This window comes from Papaver somniferum, chromosome 1 (genome assembly GCF_003573695.1).
Source record: "Papaver somniferum cultivar HN1 chromosome 1, ASM357369v1, whole genome shotgun sequence".
Taxonomy (NCBI): Eukaryota; Viridiplantae; Streptophyta; class Magnoliopsida; order Ranunculales; family Papaveraceae; genus Papaver; species Papaver somniferum.
The window spans coordinates 84627436-84636025 of NC_039358.1; positions in this window are offsets into that span (position 1 = coordinate 84627436).

The window sequence follows — 8590 nt, forward strand, 5'->3', positions numbered from 1 at the left end:
CTAGGTTGAAGAAGAGTACAACTTTTCATCCACAAACAGACGGGCAAACAAAAGTGGTCAACAAGACTTCGGTTCACATGTTAAGGGGATATAATTCTAAGCATCCTAAAACTTGGGATGAGAGTTTACCATATCTACAGTTTTCTTTCAATAGAGCAGTTCACAGTTTTTCGGAAAAATATCCTTTCGAGACGTGCTATGGTTGCTTACCACCTAGTCCTTTCGATCTAGTATTTTCTAGTGACACCTCAATGGGGGGAAAAGAAGGAAGTGAATGACAAAAGGCACAAAAATTCTTGGAGAAGATATCTCAGATTCATGCGCCTGTTGAAGCACAGTTAAAGAAGTCACAAGCCAAATACAAAGAAAAGCATGACAAACATCTTGTGCCTTGTAATTTCGGTGTTGGTGACTTAGTATGGTTAAAATTAGGTAAGGAACGAATGAAGGGGGAAGGTAAGAATTTGAAGCCATTGAGATATGGACCGATTCGTATTCTCGATCATATTGGTGACAATGCCTTTTGTATGGATTTACCACCTTATCTAGGAATGTCCTCGGTTATAAATGCCGAATACTTGAAGTTGTTTGAATCGCCATTACTCGATGATGACGGAGACGACACTATGATCTTACCACGAGTAGAAGACTTATGGTTTGATAAAGAGGAACCACTCAAGGAAGACTGCATATTGGAGCGAAGAGTGACTAAAACGCGACAAGAAGAGAAAGAAGCTTTTCTAATTGGATGCAAAGGTCAAGTTCCTAGCAAGTACAAGTGGTTTAACAAGGAAAAAGGGACTCTCGAGTTCCCTAACCTTCATTTTTAACTCTCATAGGAGTTCAAGTTCTTAAAAGGGGGACCCATTATACAGGTGTATCTGTACTCCTTTAGGGAACTTAGTTAACCTCAAGCTAAGTTGAGGGAAGAATCCTATTCTAGGCAGAATTCCTAGTTAGGGAAGAGTTTTGTTTTAGGCGATACTCTTAGTTTAGGAAATAGATTCCTAATAGAAGTACTTGGTCGACTGAGTACGATGAAAGCTATAAATAGAGGGCTTTGGCTAATAACTAAGGACACAGAATACTAGACACTGAAAACCTAGAGAAAGCTTGGAACAATACTTGTGCAAGATTATCAAACAGTTTAAGGTTAATCCATTGTTAGAGAAGATTGTGAGCGTAACAAAGAGAGAATTGTAATCGTTTTCTTGTTGATAATCTAGAGAAGATATTTTCTTCGAAATTACTACTTGTGTTCTGTTTTCTAAGTTTCTCGTTTATTATTATTCTGAATTCCGCCTTTATAGTAATAGCTACCAAGGTACAGAGATCATACGTATCACCATTTCATGGGATCGTGGATTCGACCATAGAATCGGAGTAATGAAAGTATTTATTACCATCCCATGAGATCATCCCTGGATTCGATCACGTAATTGGAGTAATGAAAGTAGTTAGTACCATCCCATGAGATCAGTCGTGGATTCGATCATGGAATCGAAGTAATGAAAGTAGTTATTACCATCCCATGAGATCAGTCGTGGATTCGATCTTGAAATCGATTATCTATTACCATTCCATGAGATCAGTCGTGGATTCGATCATGAAATCGGAGTAATGAGATAAAATAGATTATCTTCTAGGAATTCAGTAGTGAATGTCACGGTAGAATTAATCTACTGCAGAAGGGATATTAGTCAGTTAAAGCGTCATACCCATTCTGAAAGATGCATAGTCAGGAAACAACGAGTGTTGCCGAAGTCCTGAAGGCGTTATTGCTCTCAATCTTATGGAGAACCACCTGGATCTATACACGGTCTCTCTACATAGTCATGGAACAGTGAGTGTCACCGACGTCCTGAAGGCGTTGTTGCTATCAATCTTATGGAGAACCGCCTAATCGTTCTTCTATGTAGAGGTGGGTCTCTCTATGTAGTCAGGGAACAGCGAGTCGTCGACGTCCTGAAGGCGTTGTTGCTCTCAATCTTACGGAGAACCACTCAATTACGTTATTCTACATAGAGGTCATGATGAAATGCGAGGTATTGAACACTCAGCTAGTGGAGGCTTTTCGAGAAACATATTCATCATCGCTCGTAAAATATGAATCATCACATGCCTGAAAGTCGTGTCAGAAACATGCAGTATCATGATTTTACGGTTTTGACCTTTGTTGAAAATCCACCATCTACATTGTGCAAGAGATAAAGAGTGGCAAAAAACCAAAGTTTGGGCAACGCCGAGCCTCTTTTTTGTTGTTGGATTAAGTATTGGGCTCCCTTGCTTTCTGCTCCGCGTGAAGGTGTTCCTCCTCGTGAAGGGGAAACAGATCGGGCGGAGTTGGCAGCCTTCACTCTATTTTGTCTATGTCATGATGTGTTCGAGTACAGTCCCCGAGACACCATCAAGAATGATCTTATCCCTATGGCCGTATTGATGTCCCGCGGCGTATCATTCCCACTCGCCCCCATGTTCTTAGGCGGTCTGTATCATCATCTAGGCTTGCTGGTGCGTGATATTCGTCTTGTAGACGGATCTCATACGGTTGAGACCTTCCTCCCAACCAATTTTATTCAAGCATGGGCTTGGGAGAGCTTTCCTTCATATAGGCCTCCTAAGTTGATCCTCTTGCTCTCTCACGACAAGAAGAAGTCATTCGAAAGGATGGTTCCAAGCATCTTGTGACAGTATCCGAGTCCCACCCTCGGATGGCTCTTTATCATAAAAAGAGCTTTCCTCCTAAGACCAAACTCAAGGATTTCATGGAAAAGGGTGCTGATTTTAATCCTATCACCTATCAATACCATCATACCGGTCCTTTGCATTACAACCTTGTTATCAAGTCTCAGAGGAGGATGTCTTCTGCAGAAACACCTTCAGCCGAAGATTTTGACATCATTGTCTCTACCCTACCCGGACGTCTTCCTATTTTTCATGGTGGGAAGTTTTCATCTGAGGCGTACAATATCGTGCGCGTGGCTCGACAGCTGGGTTTGGACCACAGAGTTCCTTATAATCCTCCCATCCCTTCCTCAACTGAGGAGGATAGGGAAGTCCAGAAGAATTTAGATCGCTTTGTTTTCAAAAATGGTCTTCGGATGAGTGATCGTCAGTGCCATTTTGATTTCTTCCAACCTCAAACCAGTCGGCAAGTTAGCATCACCAGCGAGTGGCTTGGGTTTCGCAACAGTATCAGTAGGAACATGCTAAACCTTCTTCTCAAGGAACCATATGCTCCTTAGGCTTTAACCAAGGATGATTTTAAATAAATGCACGCCTCGGGTCGCGTGAAGTTGAATGCAGAGACTGCCAAGAAATATAAACTTTCCTCGAGCAACAAGGGTCGCCCGCTTCGTCCACTGGTTACCAGCTGGGATCCTCTTCCGGATGATGAGTCTTCTCAAGAGGGTGGGAAAGGTAGTGCTTTACCTCCTTCGTCTGGTTCCAAGAAGAGAACATGTCCTCCGGCAGTGCAACCTTTGGATATTCCTCGCGTCGTGTCTCCTCCTGCTAAGGTGCCTTCCCTTTCTCTCCTTTTATTTTTATTGAACTCTACTTTAGTCTTTTTTATATTCGTTTGTCATATTCTTTAGAAATCCCCGCCTCTTGGCTAGAAGCCTAGGGGCCTCTTTTTTGATGAATACATTAACCTGCCTCTCAACGAATGAAGGGATGATCTCCTAGCTAAAAAGTTGAAGCGAGATGCTGGCGTGCTACCTATTCCATGACTACCTTTCATTCTTACAAAAAAAAGGGAAAAAAAGATTAAAAAAAAAAAAGACAAGAAAAATGTGTTGTATTATATTTTGGTTTGTTTTTTAGTTTTATTGTTTCAATAAAGCCAATGGAAAGAAAGAATATCTATAATGAAGTTTCAAGCAACAAGGAATTAGAGGAAAGAATCTCATTGTCAAGATTCTACGAAGTTCAAGATTTCATCATCAAGAGTTGAAAACCGAAGACGAATATGAAAACAAGGATTGAAGACCGAAGATGTTTCTATGGATGCTGTGAGAGTGGTGCTAACTGCACGTTGAACGGATAACGAGGTAAGTAAGCATATTCCCACCTTTGTTAAGTGGTTGATTTCCTTTCTTAGAGATCGTCAGAAAAAAGGGTTTTCAAAATGAATAAAAGATGTGGGTTTTCAAAACAATTCGGAGGGTTTTTACCTTCCCACCATTCAAACGTGTCTCAGGGTTCTCTCTTCATTCCTACCTGGACACATGTGTGACCCATAAAAAGTTGTTTATTATTGAGAGCAACTTCATAAAACCCTTTCTTGTGAGGCAGAGTCAAGACTTTTGATCACTCTGAACCCGAATTTCTTTCGAGAAGGGATGGTTATTTCTCTCTCAACTTTTAAGGATGAGATTGTGTTCATTTATGTGTCTAACTTCTTATTACTTGTGTGCAGAATTTATATGTCTTCTTAGCGCGTTGGATGCTATCATTTCGGAGAACTAGTAAGTTGGAAAAGTAGGTTTTGTGGGTATATCTCTAGTAAGCCCTCACGAGACTATAACTCGTCCACTAGGGACACCTAGGGGTTTAAAGGCTTGTTATACGTGTTAAGTGTGACCGTAGCCTCAACGACACGGAGTTGTATGTATGTTTTAGAATTATTTTGTTTGATTTGCTCGAGGACTAGCAAAGTCTAAGTGTGGGGGAATTTGATAGGTGTTGTAAAACACCTATTTTTATATCTATTATTTATGCTTTCTTTGCGAGTTTGTTGTAAAATATGTATCTTATGTTTGGTTTTGAGTTTATTAGGTACTTTGGAGTCATATGGAGCAAAAGAATGAGAAATTAGCCGTTTGGAGTGAAAAGAGCAAAAAGATCAATTCACATGCATTATTTGGAGCAAGAGGAGTTATGCGGGAAATTAAACTGGCAGTCTCCTAGAATCACAATTGAACAAGGAATTAGGCTGTCGGTTCTCTGAAACCGACAAGCCATGTATGAGCTTGTTAGCCCTTAATCATCAAGAGGGGTGACAATAATAAATTCCTTTTCGTACACATAGCCCAAAAGTCCGATAGATTAGCTTTTATTTCATCTCCTCTCCCTGAAACCAATGGCGGCTCCATTGCTGTTGTCGAGCGATTCCACTGAACTGAAAATTGAGAGATGATTTAGAAGAATTAGGTGATGGGTTCTTGTGGTTGTTTTTTAAGGGTGAGAAGAATAAGAACTGGTGCTATGATGATGAGGTTGAACTCGATTTCAGAGAGGAAGAACAGAAAATCTAGGGTTTGTGTTTGTTGTTGGTTTGTGAGGAGATTGATGACTATTTGAGAGTTTGTTAAGGAATAGAAGATGGGTCTGAGACGAATTGGGGTTTTGAAAAGTCAGGCAAGTTGAACTGAAATAATGAGCGGTTGAGATGGTGAATTTGGGTTTCTGAATTGAGAATTTGGTAGCAAATTGGGTCGATTGTATATTGAACAAAATGCAGAATCTGTGTGTGGCTGCTATTTGCGGTGCTAGCTGTAGCTGATTTGGCATGACAGGTTCATTACAGGAGAAGCTCCAAATGGGATTTTCTATGTGATGTTGTTGAGGCAGAGATGAAGAATATTTGTTTTGCAGTGGGAGTGGCAATGGAATTGAAGGTGGTTTGTGCTTAGTTGGGATGAGTTGAAGCTGCTGAGATATGGAAATTGCAGAATGAGCCCGTGCAGCTGGATTGCAGTGAGGTTCTGGTATTAATGAGCTGAGAAAGGAAGTTACAGTGGTATAGAGGCGCAGACGATGGGGTTTGTGATGATTCTGTAAACAGGGAAGAGAAGATTGGTTATGGTTCAGAGTAGGGGTGCACATACCCTACCCATACCCGCCAACCCTACCCTACCCGCCAGTTTTTTAATCGTATCCTATCCTATCCACTATTTGGCGTGTAGGGTGGCGGGTAAAGATTTTCTTAACCGCCAGTAAACGGGTAGGGTGGCGGTTATAGGCCATATCCTACCCACCCTACCTAGAAGTGCACATACCTTACTCCTACCCGCCAACCCTACCCTACCCGCCAGTTTTTTAACCGTATCCTACCCTATCCATTATTTGGCGGGTAGGGTGGCGGGTAAAGATTTTCTTAACCGCCGGTAAACGGGTAGGGTGGCGGGTATAGGCCATATCCTACCCACCCTACCCGTTGTGCAGCCCTAGTGCAGAGAGGAAATAATGAGTTTGATAGAAATGAAAAGGGTTTTGGTTCTGTGATGAATTTGAGCAGAAGTTGATGATGCCATGGAGATTACAAGGCTGTAAAAGGTAGTCTGATGTTGTTGGTGCTGCGGTGAATTTGAAGAGAAGTGCATGACAGGCCTGAGCTGTTGAGGCTATAAATGATAAATGTTGTTGCAGGTGGTCTTGTTTGTGACTACAGGTGGTTGAACTGAGCCAAGCTGAGTTTCCATGGAAACGAGATTATCTCGTTAAGGATGAACTTGTTGTGTTGTCACTGAGATGTGGAGGAGCTCGAAATGGAAGACTGGAGTATGAGGGGCCTGAGCCGGATGCAGGAAGTGTTGGCTTGAAAGAGAAATCAATAGTTTTCTTATGCTGTGAAGACATGATGCTACATATTGATGCGGTTGATGTTGCTTGGGATTGATGGCACTGGTTGAGTTCAAGAGTGAGTTGCAGTTGCAGCTCAGATTCTGGTGGACTGAAATTGGTTCTGTAGCTGCAACCGAAGATGATGGATGTTTGGGAGATGCAGTGCAGGAGTTGTTGGCGTTGCTTGCAGTTTGAACACGAAATTGAGACAGAGAATGGATTTTCTGTGAATGAATGAGTAGCTGGTATTGGTGTAAGTTTAAGTGCAGGTATTGCAATTCAGTGACTTGAGCAAGTGGTAGTCTGAAGATGTGTGGGTTTAGTTTGAGCTCAAATGAAATTCGCAGAGCTGCAAGGTATGAATCCGAGAAGGTGACGTTAATGTTTGCAGTCAGGTTCAGAATGAGTAGTTGCTATCAGAACTGGTGCAGGGGAATTGCAGGTGCATTGGCTGTAGTGCTGCTATGTGTGTGGATAATTGGGTATTGTGGATTCAGGGTCGGAACTCAACTGAAATGGTTCGAGTCCGTGGCAGTATTGATATGCTAAGTGGTGGTGTTGCAGGTGAGTGTTAGCTCCTGACATGGAATGGCTTGATGCTGTTGTTGACGTTAAGATACAGGCAGTGAGAGTCGGCGAAAGAAATGGAAATTGAGGTTGGTTGAGATACTGGTGGTTGGTTAATGCTGCTGCTGGTAATGAGTTATTGAGCTGTGGTAAACTAGAAGGGTGTTGTTGCTTCTGAAGAAATGAGTGAATTGTTGTTTCTGCGAGATGATGTTGTCGAATGGTATCTGGTGAATGAATGTTAGATGAATGTTAGGTTTGCAGGGGAGAAGAAATTGGCCAAAAGTTGTCCTGGAAATTGCCTGAAAAGAAAGGAAACTCTGCCAGATTTTCTACTGAGGCGAGTTGACTCAGTGACCCGAGCTGACTCACTGGACATGGACCTGTTTGCAATGGGCTTCACTCATGGGCTGTTTCAGTTGTGGATTTTTTGGCAGATGGGCGTGTGACCTAAATCAGGTGAACGGAAGCTATAAAGAGAAGATTTTTGACTTATATCACACATCTCCAGGAGGGATATCTCTTCTTCTACTTTTGTTCTAGGGTTTAGAAACATGAAACTTCTTCTCTTTATTCTTGTTATGAATCCCATTAACATGAGTAGTTAATTTTATCATTGGTTATGGATTAATTTGATTTCACAAAGCATGTTTATTTTATTAATAAATTAGTTTTGTCTCATAATTATCGATCTTGATTCACTATATTTATCGCCATATATGATTTGAATATTTTTTTAGTTGAGTGGTCAATTGATTGAACTCGTATTCACATCTAATGCTAGTTTAGGGTGTTTCATACGTAAAAGTGATGCATCTTGAATACAAGTAGCACAAATATGGTTATTGCTTGTAGTGATATATCCTAGTAACCATATGTGAACCTTGACCTTTGTTAAATCGGATTAGTGCTTTTACACGTTCGTCTGCACTGATTAGTCTTATTTCATAGAACTTATTGCTCTTAGGGAGTTAAACTTAATTGTGCTTTTACACTTTAGGTTGCTTTCTTGGAAGAATTCACTTTCGCATCTTTTAATGTGTTTGTTGATGACAAAAGGAAATTAGCGGGATATTCTTGCGATTAAGGTATCCTAGGACTGTTGATAAAAGTTGAGATCAAATATCAATTCTAGTTATTGTTACAAATTCATGTTTGTGAATGAAAACTAATCCTTGACCAATATCTTCATCTTATTGATTTGCTTGTTTATTTCATTATTTGCTTTTAGTTTATTTTCCTTTACATAAAAATCAGAAATCCCCCTTGTTTATATAGGAAACCGAAACAACTTGACAACCTAGACCTCTCTGTGGGAACGATCCTTTCTTACCCTTACTATATTATATATTTTGAGTAGTGAGAAAGTGTAATTTATTTTTGACGCATACGACAGCGATCAAATTTTGGCACCGCTGCCGGGGAGGCAGCGGTTGTCACTTGTTTTTGGTTTCTT